Genomic DNA, 19,788 nt, shown 5'->3' with positions numbered 1-19,788 from the left:
GTCGGTTTAATTTTTTTGTAAAAAAGTTTTTTATTTAAAGCTTTTCAGTGATACGAATAGTTGTCACTATCCATACAAGTGAGAAGTTCTCATCAATACAAAGAATATAAGTCCAAATATGAGGTATTTTACATATTCAGTTGTCGAGTTCCCTCGACTTACTTTCTCTGGTCTCCATCATCAGGTCAGCTCCAAACCTTCACTGTTGCAAAGGTCTTGTCAATACAAATAATTTAAGCCCAAACACGAGGTAGTTTACATATTCAGTTGTCGAGTTCCCTCGACCCTCTCTGGTTTCCATCATCAGATCAGCTCCAAATCTTCACAGTTGAATAGTGCTTTTAGGCGTACACCTGAGTGTCAAGTTTTTACCCTATGTATGCCTACAACTTTCGAAGGTTGCCCTCGATTTCTCAGGGTTTCCATCATCAGATCCTGACCTGATGACTATGGGACCAACTGGCAGCTATTCCGAGTCGAACAAAAAAAGAATCACGTAAATCGGTCTATAAACCTCGGAGTAATCGATGTACATACATAGAAAAAAAAAAAAAAAAAAAAAAACATACCGGCCGAATTGATAACCTCCTCCTTTTTGGGAAGTCGGTTAAAAATACCGTTTTTTTATTGGGTGGTGTTCGTATAGCTATGGCGTAACTGAAGAATATTTTACCTATTGTCAACTAGAGTAGACCGTTTTACAAGGTAGCGTATACAAATAATTATGTAGTATGCAACTTAATCATCATACCTTAGGAATCAGTTAGCTAAATATAATCGGTCCAGTAAATCATTTTATGTAGGTCTTTTTTATGTTAAGTTTGAAATGTAATACTAATTTCCCGCATCGAGCAAGCGTGGTCATTAACGCTCAATCTTTTTCTGTGTGAGAGGCGGCCTGAGCCCAGCAGTGGGACTATAAAAAGGCTGTAACAGATACATAGTAAATTGTTAAATTCGCTTGTTTCACACTATCTAACAGCACACATACGCACTAACATCTCAAGTCGTGTACCAAGCATCGTTTACTATTTTCCCACGGCACACGGATGTACGGACAGCAAAACAATTACCATGCCCAATTCCCTTAACTATGTGTATCGGCATGTACGGCGTTTTAATTGGTTACGTCATTATTATTCAGTTAGTTTATCAATAAACTATTTATAACTGCTTCAAAGCGGCTTTGTAAATTGTTTGAGATATTTTTTTGCTGATGGTAGGTGTGAAATAGTTGTGGAATTCGATCAATGGTAGTCGTGAATTTCTGATTTTGGATAGTCTAAATATTTTAATGGCTTGAATTGATTGATGATATTTACACTAATAATACCTACTTACATTAATTTGATCATTTTGGTCTATACGATTACAATCGCTTTAGGAAACACATTTGTTTTTGGACCATTGAGCAGAAAATGGTTAGAGTCGAAAGCAAAAACTACAGGAATTTACAGATTTTACCTGAGAGTGGTTCTACAGCTATGATCAAGGTCCATTTTTTTGTTTTTAGGTAGGTATAGAAAATCCACGAAATGGAGTTGATAAACACTTTAATCAAACAAAATGAAAATAGTATGTTGTCTTGCTACCCGTACATCGTCCCACGTCTAGCTAACATCACGCATAATGTGCATAATTATTATATTATTTCGCTAAACGTGACCGCAGTACTGAGCACAGGTTAATTATAATCCTGGTCGTGTATTAATTTTGTCACAGTTTAATTGTCGTAGGAAATTGTTTTAAAGCATGCTTGGACGATATGCCTGGTTATTGTTGGATGTAAGGCTAGAATTTGGAACCATAAGGTTTTAATAACCATTTTTGTATCGATTGGTTTACAAAATTGCAAGTGGCTAGGTAAATTACTGAAAAGTTATAAGATTTTGTAAATAAGGCAGAAAGAAAATTAGGTATTAAATAAGTAGATGGGAATGCAATACGCGAGTAGGTAAAGAGGTGACTTAACATTATGTGGAGATTTTTGGAAGCACTCCAGAAAAAGCTGCTAAAGCTGCTAGCGTCTGCCGAATAAAACTAGGTAGGTACGTGATGTCTGTTCTTGGCACAAACATAGCGAGACTTGAAGATGTCGAATGCAATACAACGATCGACAAAGGATGTTACCTCTCTTTGATGTAACTATTTCTTAAGACAAAAAAATAAGGTTACAATTTTTTTTTTCAATATCACATAATAAAATTTTTATTCTACAAAAAACATCAACATAAAAAGCACAAAATACTTATTCAACAATTGTGCTAATAATTACATTGCATGTTAACGTCAAATAACGCGGCCATGTCGCGGTAACTTTACGATGTGACATGCACTTATTGAAAATAAACAAGTTGATAAAACTTCCAACAAGGAATTTACGACATTCTTGAAGAAAACAACGTTTTTATACCGTTCGTTCTTGTTTCGGGAACTTGACTTACTAGATGTGTCTGACAGAACATTGCGTGGAGAAAGCAATGAATTGTGTCAATACTTGGTTTAAGCTGGAAGGACCGAAGCATCGAAAGAATAATATTTTTTAGTAATTCATCACTCAAAACCTGTTTAATTTTATTACATTGTCAGTAAAAAATAAAAATGAACACCTATTTCATGTTATAAGTATTTAAAATAGATGCTTGAGGATTACTTTAAGCTTCTAGTTCTCTCAAAGTTGCTAACGATAACTGATAAGGTAAACGTACCAATACTCGTCGGATTTCGGAAATCACCGACTTTGAAGCGCCACTGTGTGTTAAATATTCAATAGAAAATGAAATTTTTTGCATGACGTGATAGAGTATGTATTCGTTATTCTAAGTAACTAATGTTTTTTTAATAATTTTCATGGGTTTATGTACTTATTAAGCCAAAAGTAAAAAAAGGGCGATTTGTACCAATAGTCGTCTGATTTGTACGGATACTCGTCAAATATTCCCAGTACTCGTCAACTTTTAATGCTAATGTAAACTCTCTGCTCTTGAACATAAGGTTCAAGTTATTTACATTTTTTTTGTGCTTGAATTTGTTAAGCATACTTATGCCTTTGAAACATTAGGTAGATAGATAGAAAACCAAATCCCTATTTAGAATAGCAGGTCATAATCTGTTAGAAGAGCCGGTATTCAATAAAACAGATACCTACATAGTTGCATTTTAATTAATATTCCTATCTATCAAACGCTTGGAATCACAAAATCAGTCTATAAATCCTTACTAATATTATAAATCGGAAAGTGAGTTTGTTTGTTTGTTTGTTTGTTTGTTCCGCTTTCACGCCGTAACTACTGAACCGATTGCTTTGAAATTTTGCAGACGTAAAGTTAGAAGTCCGGATTAAATAATAGGGTACTTTTTATCCCGAAAAAAATAGATATTCCCGAGGGAAAACAAAAATATTGTTTGCTTGATGGATGGATTGTAGATGGCGCTGTGTGTCGTTTAAAACAAGGTAATATATTGCAAACGAATACAAACATGTAAATTTAGAAGCTAAATGATACGATAATGAATCCCCGAAAATGAGGAATTCCCGAGGGATGATGTACAATTTGTTTAATCGTCTAAACTGTTTTTTTTTACATCTACTTATATATTGCAAACGAATATGAACATATAAATTTAGAAGCTAAATGATACGATAATGAATCCTCGAAAATGAGGAATTCCCGAGGGATGACGTACGATTTGTTTTATCGTCTTAACTGTTTTTTTTACATCTACTTATCCTGAATTAACTATAATTCAACGAATTACTAATTGGTATAAGTATTAGTTAAGTTATTTCGTTCTTGAGGTATGCGATAGATGGCGCTGGGTGTTTTTAAAACGTGGTAACGATGTGTTTTTAAAATACATAAGAAGTGGAATGATAGCTTTTTAAAACGTGGTGACGTTGTTTTTTTTAAGATACGTAAGAAGTGCAATGATATCTCGCGCTTTAACCTGTAGCTCATTGTTCAATCGCGAGCTTCCCGATAGCTCGATAGATGGCGTTGTGCTTTTCTGTATCGTGGTGTTAAGGTTCGCCGCGAATTAGTCTGTTTTGAAATCAGTGGGGCCCAGTAGCGCCAGGGGGAGCCGCGGCTGCGGGTTGTTCGAAAGAGGTACCGCGGCCCTGGTATATAAAAGGCCTAGGACGGAACACGACGATTTTAGTCAGTAAGAGTCTGACACTCCCTCACCGCTGCTAACCCACAGCGGGAGGGGTGAACCGAATTCCACGCGGGCGAAGCCGCGGGCGGAAAGCTAGTAAAACATATTTCGTAATCAATCATATAACCATGCAGTCATGTGCATATGTAGCACGAGTAAATTTATTACTATTAAAATATTTAAGAAAGAGTTTACTTATACTGTCCCCCACCTCCGGCCCGCCGGAGTGAAGCATGACGGGGGATAGGTCTCCCGCCTCTTGGCTTGCCTTCATTGGCCGACGTGAGTCGAGTCGAGTCTAGAGCAGGGAGAGAGTGGAGTCTAGAGCAGGGTTAGCAGCCCTGCTCAGAGATTAGGTGCCTCGTGGTAAGTGGCGAGTGGGCCGGTGGTGCTGGACCCACTGGGAGCGCGTGATCTGCATTTAAAGTCCGCTGCGGTATCCTCACCCTTCAGCCACTCATGTACCTGCTGCCCTCTTGTTGCGATTTAGCGACTGATTCCCGGGGGCCCAGTAAGTGAGGTGACGAGTCTCCACCTGCCATTTTTACATGTATTTAATACATTGTCATCGGCAGGTGCCATAGTTCCCGTAGTTTCCCCATTCCTAGTCCATTATATTAGCATCCTATCACAATAAAGGGCTTCAGCGTGTTGGCTTCGACCCCACGTTCGCATTCCGAAAATCCGGAACTCTGTAGTCCCAAGGTCTGGAAGAGATATCTAATAATAATCTTAATTAGCCCCGCAGGACATCTGAGGCGGATGACGGGGAGTAGCAACCCCGCGGGGCTATATATACCGAGTACTCCAGGGAGAGTATACTGTCCCTGTCCTGCTTCACTCCGGCTGGACGGAGTGAAGCATGACGGGGGATAGGTCTTCCGCCTCTGGCTTGCCTTCATTGGCCGTCCAGAGTGGAGTCGCTAGAGTAGGGTTAGTAGCCCGGCTCGGAGGGTAGGTGCCTCGTGGTAAGTGACGATTGGGCCGGTGATGCTGGACCCGCAGGGAGTGCGTGATCTGCGTTTAAAGTCCGCCGAGGTATCCTCACCCTTGAGCCGCTCATGTATTGCCCTCTTGTTGCTATTCAATGACTGATTCCCGGGGGTCCAGTAAGTGAGCTGGCGAGCTTCCACCTTTTAACATATATTTTATACATTGTCATCGGCAGGTGCCATAGTTCCTATAGTTTCCTATATCCTAATCCACTAACATCTCAACGCAATAGCAATATACAGGGATAATCATCGGTTTTGTGTCACCATTTCATTAAAGTTGTCTTAAAAGGGCGTTTTAAATTTTCTTGCTGCATCTGATGTTGTGGCCCTTTGATTTACAGCTTCTATGACTTTTGAAAGGCCCTCTTGCTTGTAGTTTCTTTCAGTCATGATCTGCTATTAAAATTACGATCATGCAATGACTAGGTACATACAATTTTAAATATAAAAATCTTAAGATTACTCTTTACCCATCAATATCGAATACGACAAGCAAAGAAGTGACAGAGATGGAAGCTATGTCTTAGTTTTAAAACTGATTTTAATATTGTTTGCGTCGAAACTTATTGAATGACATAATTTTTATACAGGCGCTATTAAGGCACGTTAGGGAGACGCGGTACAATACGCGTGACGAGATGCAGTTATTTCGAACGAAAAGCGTAGTGTAAGAACAGTCAATTTTTGCTTGCCACAAATTGTAATCCAAGCGTAGTAGAAACAAAGGCTAGTGGTAGTTGTACCCAAAGCGGTAGATGTGTATCGCGTGTCCTTAATCGAATGGCGGAGGCCTACAGCGGCCAATATATACCTAAAAAAAAAACACTCGTAGAAAGTGCATACTTATAGAAAACAGGGGATTTAGCCATTAAGAAACCTATTAATTGAATCGAATAACATGACTGTGTACGTGCATCTAGAACCAGCTGAGTAAAATGAACCCCTAAGAAAAAGCTTAAAAGAACCGCAGTTTTATCAACAAATGTAGTCTAAGCCTTAAATATGTTTGTTCTAGAGAGTTAACAATTTTGTAAAAGTCCCGATATTAGCTATTTATTCGCATTTTGTACTGTAAAACACAAAATATCCTCATTATGACGAGTTTAGGTGCAATTTTTGAGCATGTCCCAGTAGTCGTCATAATAATTATAAAATTGACGGGTTTTGGGTCAAATGGGAGTTCTAAAGTACCAGTAGATGTCACATTAAAAAAATATATCTTCTATGTTAAAAATATTCCAAATTGCATATTACATCGTTAGCAAATGAACTTAACTATCTAATTAAACAAAGAAACATACCACAGACCCCACTGGAGTTATGTAAATCAAAACACAAAACCACGTGGTGAGTTTCACTTTTGACAGCTGAACTTCACGAAAAAACTTTTTTGTTAGGGCACACACGTTTCGAATAACATATCTTGGACGCCATGACCGTTAAAACCCCGTATTGTCATTTCAATTGTGCAATATATTATCAACAATATGTTGACATATGAACCGGCCCATTTTAAGTTAAGTAGAAATAATAAATAAAAGTTTTTAGATTAATTGACGACTATTGGGGCATGACGACTTCACCCGCGTTTACCTTAGCAATCGTCCGGCAGTCACTGACTGTGCGAGCGCATACAAAAACCCAACGGCTGTAAGCACCGGCCAGCCTGAGTGCTAACAGAAGATTAAGTACTTAATTAACGATTTAAAAGGGACTATCTTCAAGACTTATATGTAGATAAAGAAGGCGACAAAAAACTAATTATGACATTTAACACCGAGGAATTGTTAAATGATCTGTTTAAAGTAAATCAAGGTTCTCTGAATTTAGGGTTGATACGGATTGAAGAAAAACTAGTGATTCCAATTGTGGCTGAAATCTAACTCTTAATTTTGGAATTTCACAGGCCAACTCATAGATAAAATCATAACGCCATCCCCTATACAAACTATCGAAATAAACTTTTCAAAACTTCATCTCTAAGCTTCACTTTACGTACACTTTCTACACAAACCTCAAAAACACAATTTACAGAGGAACAAGAAAACCTCCGGACCAAGGAACAAGAAAGTCCGTCAAGTATTTTCCGGCGGCAGTAATTTCTAAATGACTCGTTTTTTGTGAGATGTTACTCAACTCTTATTGTTTGGTCATGCAATTATTGAGGTACAAAAACATGGCAACGCGACTCGCGTTAAAAACACCGTAGATTCCTTCAAATCGGAAACTCAGATCGCTGAAGCGTAATTTGTCACCGGCCACCTGGGTAGGGCTGGCAAGAAAACGGCTGGACAGAAAATAAACTAAAGGTACTGCATGAGTGAGGCTAAGTAAAAGCAGTTTTGTAACACGACATAAAAGAGACTGTTAAACTTGCGATCAAAAGCATTTTATTAATTGCAGAATAAGTCAAAATTGAAGAAAAATGGTATATAAAAAGGTCCATATAATGTCAAAACTCAAGATATTTCCCGGCAGAAGGTTACATGTAGGCAATTTTTCAATCATCTTCTGATGTTTCGGCACAAATCGAAGAAACCAGCCCTACCAGACCGAGGTAAAAAGCCGATCCATGTTGGCTTGCCATTACTCGGCCGACATAACATTTTTACTCGCTTCCTGTCGACAACTTCCCGTCACGATAACGCATAACATAAGAACAAATTAAATCCGATCGGATGTCGGAGGATATTCGATAATGACAAGAGTTGCCCTTTCCGTTGAAAAGTAAGAGTCAGCTAACTGTGCTAGTTATAGACAAGCGAGATTGTACTTCGTTCATTCACTTCTAAGTACAAGTTATTGATGAATGGAAAACCTAGCCATGGTGTTGCGAGAATCATAGAAATGCATTTCAAACAATTAATATTGTGGGGAGTTCTATAATTGCATAACAATTGCTTCCTATGAGTCTACAACAAAAACCTCGTTTATCAATAAAAAAAACTAGTAGGTATATCAATAAGGAAATTACATGACAAAGACGCCCTCTTGTCTTCACCCCAGCAAAAACGAATAGCACTACTAAAACTCTGTAGATACCATTTGTGTCATAATTTTTTCTCGAGTTATAAAGAAGTTTTCCCATGGGTCTCACTATGAGATCCGTCCTACAGATGTTGGTTCAAACTATTTCCTCTAGGGCACCTGTCGGCTCGCACTTCAAATCGTTATGTGCTCAATGGGTTACAACATGTCTCGCGCCTACTGTCAGTGGGTGACAGACAGACAGATATTTTGAATCTGAAAAGCATTCAGAGTCTTGACATACACTAATTTTAGATGTTTTTCATAAGTAGGTATAAAATATGGACATGACCAAAGAATGGTTTCCTTTTGAATTTCTATTTAAAACTAGCTGATTCCGCGAACTTCGTATCTTTCAAACCTTCCCTGGACCTCCACAAACATTTTAAAACCAAAAAAAGCCAAATCGGTCCAGCCATTCTCGAGTTTCTTTTTAGTCAAAGTAAGGAATTCATTTTTATATATAGGAAGATAATGAAACTTTACGTAACCTACTTGCTTGTATTTGCTCAATTCACACTTATATGAGATATCAAGGTAACAACGAATATTCACAAAAACATGTAATTTACACTAGATTAATCAATGAGTATCAAGAACCACAAATTACTTAACAAAACTCCGTCACATCATTTGAAGCACAACTTCATTAAACCATAAGTTCATGGTATTCTCTAATTAACAATATTGCTAACGAGACCAATCAGATTGAGCAAAGATTCGTTAGTTTACAACCAATGTGCAGCAAATATGCATAGAATCAATTACGAATTCTTGAATGGTTTTCGGAAATCCTTAATTACAGTGACATTCTATGCAATTGCAGTAAGTAATAAAACGCCTACACAGGTATTTGTGTCTTTAGGCATTTATTGCAGTTTGCAACTGATTTATACAATAAAAGATATAACTTTACATTGAAATCGGGTGAAAGTGTAGATGAAATTATTGATAGACCATTCTAAATTGTAATTGTTTTGTTTACCAAATAGTACGCGTATGTGAAATCTGCAGTTAACAAAGTTCATTTTTTGCTCGTAATATTACAACCTAACACCAACCTCGTAATATTGAAAGCAAGAAAGTTATTTTTGATTATCGGTATTTAATGAAATGTCCCAGAAACGAAAAAAATATTTCACACAAAACGCAACCGAAAATATTCTATTTGAATCACACTTCATTTATATATGACTCTCATGCTTGTTATTATCTGAAATGCCTTTTTCGTATCAAACTACATTTTAATAAATCAATAATTGTAACCACATATAGATTTATGGCTACTCCAATTATCTGCCTACTAGGCATATTGATTTCCTAATAACGGCACAATCCTATGAGCCGGCAACGAGGTGGCAATTAAATCGTTTGGAAACCTGAGTCAGCGCTGATACGCAAATAATATGTCACGCATATAGCGATGTTGTTTATATGTTAAACCCAGCCTTATATGTGGCCTCTAAATATAGTGAACTGGAGCAGTGTCAACGGTGGGCGATGTTATGGAGTACAGTCGTGAACATTGTTTGAATACATACTAGCTTGCATCTGCGCAGATTCATTCGCGACTCGTGGAGGGTCCCGTCCAGTAATGGGAAAAAGGGACCCCATGGATTGATTTGATAAATATTATCAGTTATTTCTGAGATCGCATTCAAGCAAACAAACAAAAAAACTCTTCGGGTTTATTTCTAAACCACCTTTGAACTTTCGCTATCGGTTGAAGATCAATTTGCTGTGTATTATATTTTACAGAAGGTATGCGAAACCATGTGTCTATAGCCTGTTTTCATTATTACTGATTAATTTTGATTACTTCATACATGTCATACCTCGTTAAACCAGATGACACATTTAAAAACATAACCCTTCATGGCAGTCAGATAAAATCGATAGTAGCAAAAATTAGCTAAAGTTCCATGCTATCATTTAATAGTTAATCGGACTCCCTCACATAACATTGCAACAGAAAATGCAAAAACAATAAAAAATCTACTAACAATTTGTGCAAACTAATACCAAGGTTCTACTTGGAGTACTTAAGTGTCTATATACGAGAGCCGTAAAGGAAGTAGTGGGCTTACTTGTGGGCAGCTGTGCCCACTATCACAAGTGGGGTGTTGTAAACACATTACATAATGATATTACACAATGTAGGTTTATGCATGTACTTACATGTTTATGTACGGACATTACCGACGTTGCAGTTTTGACTTGCGCTCGTTTTCACTGACAACATAAACGACCGTTTTTCTTCAAGCTCAAAGTTAAGTCTGACTTTTTGCAGGACAGATAATCGGGCCAATGTTTTGCAGGACGTTCTGACTAGGATTTCCGATTAATTCTTTGTAGGACATGAGTGTTGCACTACTACTATCAGTGTGTTATATTTTTCTCCTATAAAAAATAGGTCACCGATTATTGGACGTGGGCGGGCCGACAACAACTGTTTACTTAGAAAATGTAAATTACAGGAAAATTCATATTTAACACCTGTTTTAAGAAATCTGACGTTCATTTTGTCGGTGAACTTAGGCCTTAAAAGTGCAAAGTCGTGTAATATTTTAGTAATGCATGTATGTTATTTGAGTATTACAAGCGATGATGAATGCAGATATCATATTTCAGGATGTAGGTCTGTAATGTGAAACTGTGTTAATAACTACATAAGTAATTAGTTTTAAGTCAACATCGATTTTCTTCGTTAAAACGCTTGAAAGACAAAATAATAATTATTAAAAGGAAAAAGTGAATACTGATGTCTTCAGCAGACGATCAATTTTATTTTTTCTTCATAAATTATTAAGCAAACTAAATGTTTTTTACTCTTTTCCACTAGATTTTTTTTAATGATGTTAAGACAGTTGTAGAATGTGTAGACATATTTAGCAAAACCTAGACTTGAAGAAGGTAGGAACTATTTAAATCTATAAATAAATCCTGCTACCAATCAATTAACACCATTTAAATTTTTAATGTAGACTGATTACTAATCATAATATTTGTTTAAAATTAATCTTCAATCAATCTTCAATTCAGTTTCTAAAATTACACTTTTCGGTATATTATTTCTTTGTACTTATGATAACACGTAATAGGTAAACTATTACGTGTTTTCAATTTATTAATATACTAGCCGTTTTCCCGCGGTTTCACCCGCGTCCCGTGGGAGCCACTGCCCGCACTGGGATAAAATATAGCCTATACTACTCGCAGATAATATACCTTTCCAATGGTGAAAGAATATTTACATCGGTCCAGTAGTTTTTGAGTTTATCCATTATTACCAAACAAAAAAAGTTTTCCTCTTTATAATATTAGTATAGATCAATACTCAACTTGCTTTAGTTAATGTGTAAAAACAAACAGAACTTGTTTACTGTAAAATAACGCATAAAAGACTAACAAAACTAAACAATCCACCGCAATTTTGTAGTATAAGCCATCAAATAAATATCATAACTGGATTCGCATGATCCAATCACAGTTGTGACGTCAAAGAATTTAACAACATTGCAATCAATGAAGCGAATCCGATACTCAGAACATGGGTCTGACGTCACGAGTCGTGCACTGGAAAAAATATGAAAATAACATTAACATCATTAGTCCGATTGTGCTCTTATTAAGGCGCAGACAAAATACGTAAGAAAGAGGGCTCTGATCACGGGACGCTTGTAACGTTCGTAAAATAATATAAATTAATAACTTTAAAATTTTCAATCTTTCTCCGTGTGAGAGGAGGTGAGCCCAGCAGTGGGACGATAAAAAATAAGGCTGTAAAAACTTTAAAATTAGTTGAGTTGTCAAAAATAAAAATCAACTAAGCTCTGTATTTACATATGGAAACGTTAATTTTATAAACTTTATCCAAATGTACCTTGTTAAGTAAAATCGTTTTTTTGTTGTTGGAAGACCATTTTAAGAGGTTACTTTTACATTTTTGTGTCTCAAGAAATCTTTTCAAGGACGTGTTTTAAATATTACAAGCTTTTCTGAAATATGTTCAAGATTAATATATATTTTTTCGCCGTCAAAAACTGTATAGTTTGGCAAAAAAGACAAGCGAATTTGGCTGTTGTCTGCCTCTTAAGGGGTTATTTGTGATCCAAGGGGTACGAAGGTACGAAGGTAAGGTCGCACGTGGATGACTGCACGTGTAAGGGATATAAGGTCGTTATCGCTAATCTTACACGCTCCTGGATGGTTCGTATTGAACGAGCGGTCGGATTTGGACTGGCTCGTTACCAACTCATTACGTCCTACTCGTGTCCGACTTTAGTGTAGGTTAATGATGTTTGTGTTGTGAATATAATCAAATATTAACACTTAGTAAATTGTAGGTGATATTTTCCATATTTTTGAATGTAGGAAGGGACAACATACGCTACAAATCGGGCTAGGTTTAAATTACAACCTCTTTCGTAGTGGTAAGTTTAGCAATCCATGAAGCTTAACAAATGAGACTTCACAAGTTGAACTGTTCCAACTATCCTACACTACCTTTCTGTATCAATGTTTTATAATAGTTCAAAAGCATCGCGTGATTTCAACAGTTATAATTATTTAAAGTTTTAACGACCTATTTGAGAGTTTACCAACCAGGTTTTAAATGAGCTAAGTTTTGCTACGTAATTAAGGCGAACCACTATCATTTTCGTGTTCCCTTCATCAAGATATGTATGACAGCTCAAAGTTAATATTTTGTAGCACGAATCACGTCGGGTTCCGTGACTCGGCTAGAATAAAGAACAAAGTTATGATCGTCATCGTAGTTGAAAAGGAAATTTTCTACAAGAGATATTCTTTTATGTTAAACATTTGACGGAAATATTTTGGTGTATTGAGTGTTCTTTAGCTTCCTTCACTGTTACAGTTCAAGCTGGGGCTTGTTTGTAATTTTACAGCGTTGTGATGTATTTCACGTAGACAACACATATTTACGAACTAGCTTCTGCCCGCGACTTCGTACGCGGATCCTGTCCCTTATGCCAGCGACTACGGGGTCAGCAAAATCAAAGATCTGAATAGTCTGATATTGAATTTTAAGGGCCCGTTGACTTGGAAACAACGGAATACGCATAACCATTAGAAACGTTCCATATATTTAATTTTTGTACTTTAACGGCAAAAGCACAGCAGACTAAACAAAACGCTGAGAACTGAACCGCAATAGACGTGACCATAGGGATAAAAGTGGTGATTCTAATTAGTCCGCATTTAAGTTGTGAGTGGCAAAAATATTAGGTACACGTATTATTACGTAAAAAAACATTAAATAGATGACAAAGTCGTGGTGACTTAGTGGAAGTCGTGGTGGTTTAGTGGGTAGAGAACCAATCTCTCAAGTATGAGCGTGCGGCTTTGATTCCAGGTCTGGCAAGTGCCTGCCAATGCAACTTTTCTAAGTTTTTATGTACATTCTACGTATATTTTGGATACCAATGACCGGTATTTGGAGGGGATGTTAAACTGTAGGTTCCGGCTGTCATTGAACATTCTTGGCAGTCGTTATGGGTAGTCAGAAGCCAGTAAGTCTTACCAAGGGGTGTTGGGTTGAGCGGGTAACCGGGTTGTGGAGGTCAGATAGGCAGTCGCTCCTTGTAAAACACTGGTACTCAGTTGCATCGTGACTGGAAGTCGACCCTAACATAATTGGGACAAAGACTCTTGAGACAATAACGACAATAATAATGAGATACAGGCACCGCAGGACATCTGAGGCTGATGACGGGGAGTAGCGACCCCGCGGGGCTATATATACTGAGTTCTCCAGGGAGAGTATACTGTCCCCCATCTCCGGCCGGTCGGAGTGAACCATGACGGGGGTAGGTCTCACGCCTCTGGCTTGGCTTGGCCGTCCAGAGTGGAGTCGCCAGAGCAGGATTAGAGCCCTGCTCGGAGGGTAGGTGCCTCATGGTAAGCACAGGGAGCGCGTAATCAGCGTTTAAAGTCCACCGAGGTATCCTCACCCTACAGCCGCTCATGTACCTGTTGCCCTCTTGTTGCTATTCAGTGACTGGTTCCCTGGGGCCCAGTAAGTGAGGTGGCAAGTCTCCACCTGCCATTTTGACATGTACCTAATACATTGTCATCCACTAACATCCCATCACAATAGCCCAAGTACTTTTCCTCCATAGTTAGCAATAGTTTAGCACAGAACCGGGGATTGTCTTTTTTTAACGACGTCCACCATCATTTCTATAGTGTATAAAGGGATAATCGTCGGTTTTGTGTCACCATTTCATTAAAGTTGTCTCAAAAGGGCTTCAGCGTGTTGGCTTCGGCCCCACGTTTGCCTCCCAAAAATTCGGAACTCTGTAGTCCCGAGGTCTGGAAGAGACATACAAAATAATAATGAGATATAACGCAACAAAGTCGGAGAGTGGGGGCTCGTAACGCCACGTCTAGGTATGTAAAATTTGTACTAAGCAGTGACTTAACACAAAATTCAAGCGTGTTGTATCTTCGTTATTATTTGTTTGTGAGAGAGAGAAAAGAAAAATACGTGTCCATTATTTTAGGGTTATCTAAAAGACGGACTAATTACTTTTTTTTGATTCGCCATACCTATTTCATAACATTCATTTCTATACATGTCAAGTGTAGTATTGCTCTTGAAGTTCCACATCAGGTGTTCCAGATCTTCGATGTTTATACGTCAATAGAGAGTGCTTATCAGATTGAACCACTTTTGCTAAAACGTCATATCTTCATATGCTATAGTCTAGCTGGGCCCCTGGAGTTCCACATCAGGTGTTTTAGATCTTCAATTTGTATAAGTCAATAGAAAGTGCTTATCAAATTGAACAACTTTTGCTAAAACATCATACCTGTATATGGTACAGAGAAGCTGGGTTCTTGGGGTTCCACATCAGGTGTTCCAGATCTTCAAATTTATTATCTCAGCTGAAAATGCTCATCACATGAAACAATTTTTGCCATGGCACCATTTCTGTATCTCTTATAGTTTTGTTGGTCTGTTGGAGTTCTGCATCAGGTCTTCAAGTTTCGAAGATAAATTATAGCCTATATGTTGACCAGGCTTAATACTGATACAACAAAGAAAAAATCATTGAAATCCGTTCAGTAGTTCGGAAGATTAGCGTGTACAAACAAACAGACATACAGACATACAGACATACAGACATACAGACATACAGACATGCAGACATACAGACATACAGACAGATTTTTTTTTTTTGGATTTGTGCTCCATTACTGTTTCTAAACCCCACCCAATTATTATTTTTTTAATATATTCAATGTCCAGACACAGTTTTTTTACAGATTTATTATATGTATAGATATAGATGACGTAAACAGCAGCTGGCAAAGGTGAGATTTGTAACTGTTTTGCAACAATCGAACTTATGTAGCCCAAAGAAAGAATAATTAAACTATCCACTTATGCTCTGTTGATAATGGTCGTCATTTATTATAAGTTCTTAAGTACAGATCCGCAGTTTGAACTAAACAGCACGTGGACTCCATTGTTATCAGTTAAACATGTTAAATAGGGACGGTTATAGAAAAAAACCACTTGAAACTTAACCGGATCTCTCACTTTTAAGTAAAGAACAAAACCTATCTTATTAAAAAGGGATATAAGAAATATTCTGAGACAACAAAAGTAGTTATAGGGTTGTCGCCTTCAGTAAGTTATTCAAATCAAATCTTTATTTTAAAACTTTGCTGAAACCTTGACAAAAATACCTATTAGCAATATATTTATCTCACATTAAATGTTCTTAAATATAAAAATATTATTGAGTTTTTGGGAGATAGGTACACTATGATACAGAGCTCTCAAATTTTATCATGAAATAAATAAATTAAAAGCTTTCCGGGTTAAGAGTAATTCAAATAAATGGTGAAAATTTAATAAAGCAAACAAGTCTGAGGCAATTCTTTGACGCTCTTAGAACCAAGTTCACTTTGAACATTCACTTACCTACATTCTTAAAACCACTATGTCTTACGAATTTTCAATTTTCAAATAGTACAGTTTTTTTTTTTTAAGAAAAAAATGAACATTTATGCTGTCGGATATTTCAGATTATTTTTACTCGATATTTTTCAAGTAGCGTCGACAACCCTACAATAGTCGAGTGCGCGTGCCAACACTTTACCTGTCCTTCTCCCACTCGAAGGGTAGGTGCAAAAAACGCTGACCACTCGTAGTGAAGTGGGTGCTCAAAGGTGCATTGTCTAGCATCTCTACACAATGCGCTTGAGTGCCGCTCCGTGCCAAACCCCAGTGGTAAACTCGGTACGTGACTCTGAATAGTGGCAACACTTTATCTACTAAGAATTTACGATCTTTATTTCCGTAGGTTTATGGAGTATTTTGCTTTTGTCATTTATGAGTAGATAAATGATGTTTCTATGGATTTATTTTTTTATTTAAAATGAACATCAGAGACAACTTTTATGGAAATGTTCAAAAATTATTCGAAGTAAGTGCGTACTAAAAGAATCATAAAATAAGTCTAGGTTTCTGTGGTTAATTTTAGGTTGCAACAAGGTTGATACTTTATAATTTTGACAGCACAATTAATAAAAATATCATATTTAGTTGAACTTCTAATCATTTATGACCACTTTGAATAATGTTTGATCTAAATCAAGGTGTAAGAACATTTTGTTTACGACCAAATTGGCTGCTAATATTTTTATTATTTTACTTCGTGTTTTATTCGAAATATTAATTTATCACTGTAATTACTGTGCTTTAATGGTTAAAGCTGTACTTTAAAGGTCAAAGAAACAATATAAATAATAATTATAGCTAATAAAATGTGGGTAACTTTGCAGGCAATCGTAAACAATTGTAATCTTTATGTTTAAAGAAAAAGTACTTTGGTAACAAAAGAAGTAAGTAATTGAAGCAATAAAATGTTTTAAGTACGCCATTTATAAGACCTATGGTATTATTAACACCCTTAAAGTTTCAAGAGCATGCCGTTCTTAGTATTTTATAAAGGGAAATCCTCAAACCGCTTGAGGACGAGGCAGGAAGATTGAGGAAATGGAAATAGAGGGAACGTAAAAGAATCTATTAGAAATCTTATGTCATTTATTTTATATAGAGGTATAAGAGCTAGCTACAGTATCAGAAATAAATAAGAATTAAGCAACATCATGATCATCTGCGCAGCCTTTTCCCAACTAGGTATAATGGGGTCGGCTTCCAATCTAATCGAATGCGGCTGAATACCAGTGTTTTACATGGAGCAATAAGTTGAAACAAAATATTTCTGTCCTAAACGAAACTAAGTCATAGTCAAAAGGTCTCGTCTGACGTCATTCGTCGCTGATTTGACACAATTTGATTTGTAGCTAGACCATGACGTCATCCAAAGCTATGTTAAGCCAAAGTTTCACGAAAGCCTGACGTGCTCCTTACTGAAACACGTTTAACGGATCGTGAGGAATTCTTTTGTTTTATAAAGAACCTTAATATGATACTGTAGGTTTACTTTTATTTGTGTAACATTAATATCCAATATCCTTTATAGGTAAACATGATCAATGGTAATTGAAATCACAGCTCAATTGTATTCACTGGGTTCACTCGCGTCCCGTGGTAGGTTGAAATCACAGCACAATTGTATTCACTGGGTTCACTCACGTCCCGTGGTAGGTACAGACTCAGATCAAAAGTAGCCTGAAGCCTTCCTAGATGAATAGGCTATCTAATACTGATTTTTTAATGGGAGCATCAGTTCCCAGAAGGAGCGCCCCAAACTAAAAATCTTTAGTCTAATAATACTACTTACAAACAAAATATTAATCGGCTGTTTTCGTCGTCATGGTTTTCATCTGATGTTCGCTTTCGCATTAAGTTTTCGTTCTGAGTCACTGACAATTACCAATTAAAATGAGAAAATCTAATTCCAACGGTCCATCTATTTACAGATTTTACGAGTTGGTGAGTGAAAGTGCAAATAATCTTATAACGAGCATGTTTACAATGAAGGACTTGTGCACTTAGCACTTGTGTTGTTTTAAATTAAGTAGGTGCATGTCTACGGAATTTTCGCTCTGACTTTATTCTCTCTCAATGTTTCGAAAGGAGTGACCAGTTACTACAAGAACAGACTTCACCTGTGAATGAGAAAACATGGGAACATACCTAAATTATACGATACACACTTTAAAACATTGTCAGAATCCCTTCAGGACCTCAGTACTTACGTACATGAATGAAAGAATAATTAATAGGTTCTAGTTTGAAGTTCATTATTTGGAATATACATACAATGTAAGTTTCGTAGGCGAAAACATTGATTCAAGATACAGATACCGTAGCTATTTAGGCCTTGATTAGCGTAGATACTACTATTGTAATTTCGACGTAGGATTTTTGTAGGTTTTAGTTTTAGTAACTTGGTTTCAGTATAAATTTAACTGAATGTTTGATGCAGATAGATACCCACATTTGCGTATTATGACTTTCTTTTTGTATGAAAGTAAAGTATTTTCGTAAGTTCAATATTCTTACGAAAATGCCCTTTTTAGTTTAATCACTGAACTAATTACTGTGGAAATTGCCTGATATCTATTCTTATCTACTAATACAAGAAATGCGGGGATATTATGTCAGACTGTATATTTTAATTAATGTTAGATATGGTACACATGTGTTATTAACAAGTTTTCTCAGAGCTCGATGTTATTGCTTGCTGACGTTAATCCACCTTCCTTAGTTTCTAAACCTAGCATCTTATATGTTCTCGTATATTTAAAGAAGTTTACAGTTTACTTAAACGTATATACTAGGTACATCAAAATTTTATTAGGGTCTAAATTTATTCTAATATCTATGAAATGTTCCACCTATGTAATAATATTCAAAGTACTTAATTTTTCGTTTAACCCTGTGACTGGAAATCACTGCTACCCTCAACAGAAGTTAATTCCAACTTAACGTTCGCCTAGTAAGCATTTATTACATACAGAATAAAAAGGCGCTTGACCACGTGCCATCATATACACATACATACATATAGTATTTCCCGATACTCATATAACTTGATATAAACAACACATATATACAATCGGCAGGTAGGTACGTATAGTACTATAGCGACTGTGTCCATTCATAAGAAGCGGTTCATTCATGCGGCCGCGACGACGGTGAATGGGAGCGACAGGGACGGAACACATAAGGTCGCGTTACACTGACAATGGATTCTTTTTGAATTCTCATGAATGAGTTGAAATCCTGTTCTACGAATACATGAATGAGTTTGTTTTGTTTTAAAACAATTGAATATGCACGATGGTAGCAACGGCTTTTGTTGATCGAGTGGGCATTACGGCATTACGGGAAGCCAGGTTTCCCCCTGTTACGGTAATCACCCGAATTATCTGTTGTTCTTCAAGTAGTTTCATTGAAATAGGATTACTTAAAGGAGGCTTTGTTTTCTAAATTGTAAAACCACTTGAAAAGGTTGAGAAGCTTTGAAAAGCCGATCAGTAGGTACTGTCAGATTTGTATTATGTCAGTATTTGGAAATTGTATTCACAGGGGAGAAATAAAATTTTCTTATTGTTATCTTCATATTTTCTTTGATGAATCCTACAAAAAAAACGTACA

The 19,788-nt window shown here is 36.7% G+C and overlaps 1 protein-coding gene across 1 annotated transcript in view; it reads right to left on the bottom strand.

Annotated features, from left to right (window-relative positions):
- Nucleotides 1-19,788, bottom strand: part of LOC124637167 (elongation factor-like GTPase 1) — a 119,300-nt gene that overhangs the window by 5,400 nt on the left and 94,112 nt on the right. The window lies entirely within an intron of this gene.

The sequence above is a fragment of the Helicoverpa zea genome, chromosome 15, assembly GCF_022581195.2.
Source record: "Helicoverpa zea isolate HzStark_Cry1AcR chromosome 15, ilHelZeax1.1, whole genome shotgun sequence".
NCBI lineage: Eukaryota > Metazoa > Arthropoda > Insecta > Lepidoptera > Noctuidae > Helicoverpa > Helicoverpa zea.
The sequence above is the reverse complement of the archived record's forward strand: the minus strand, read 5'-3'. Positions and strand labels throughout refer to the sequence as shown.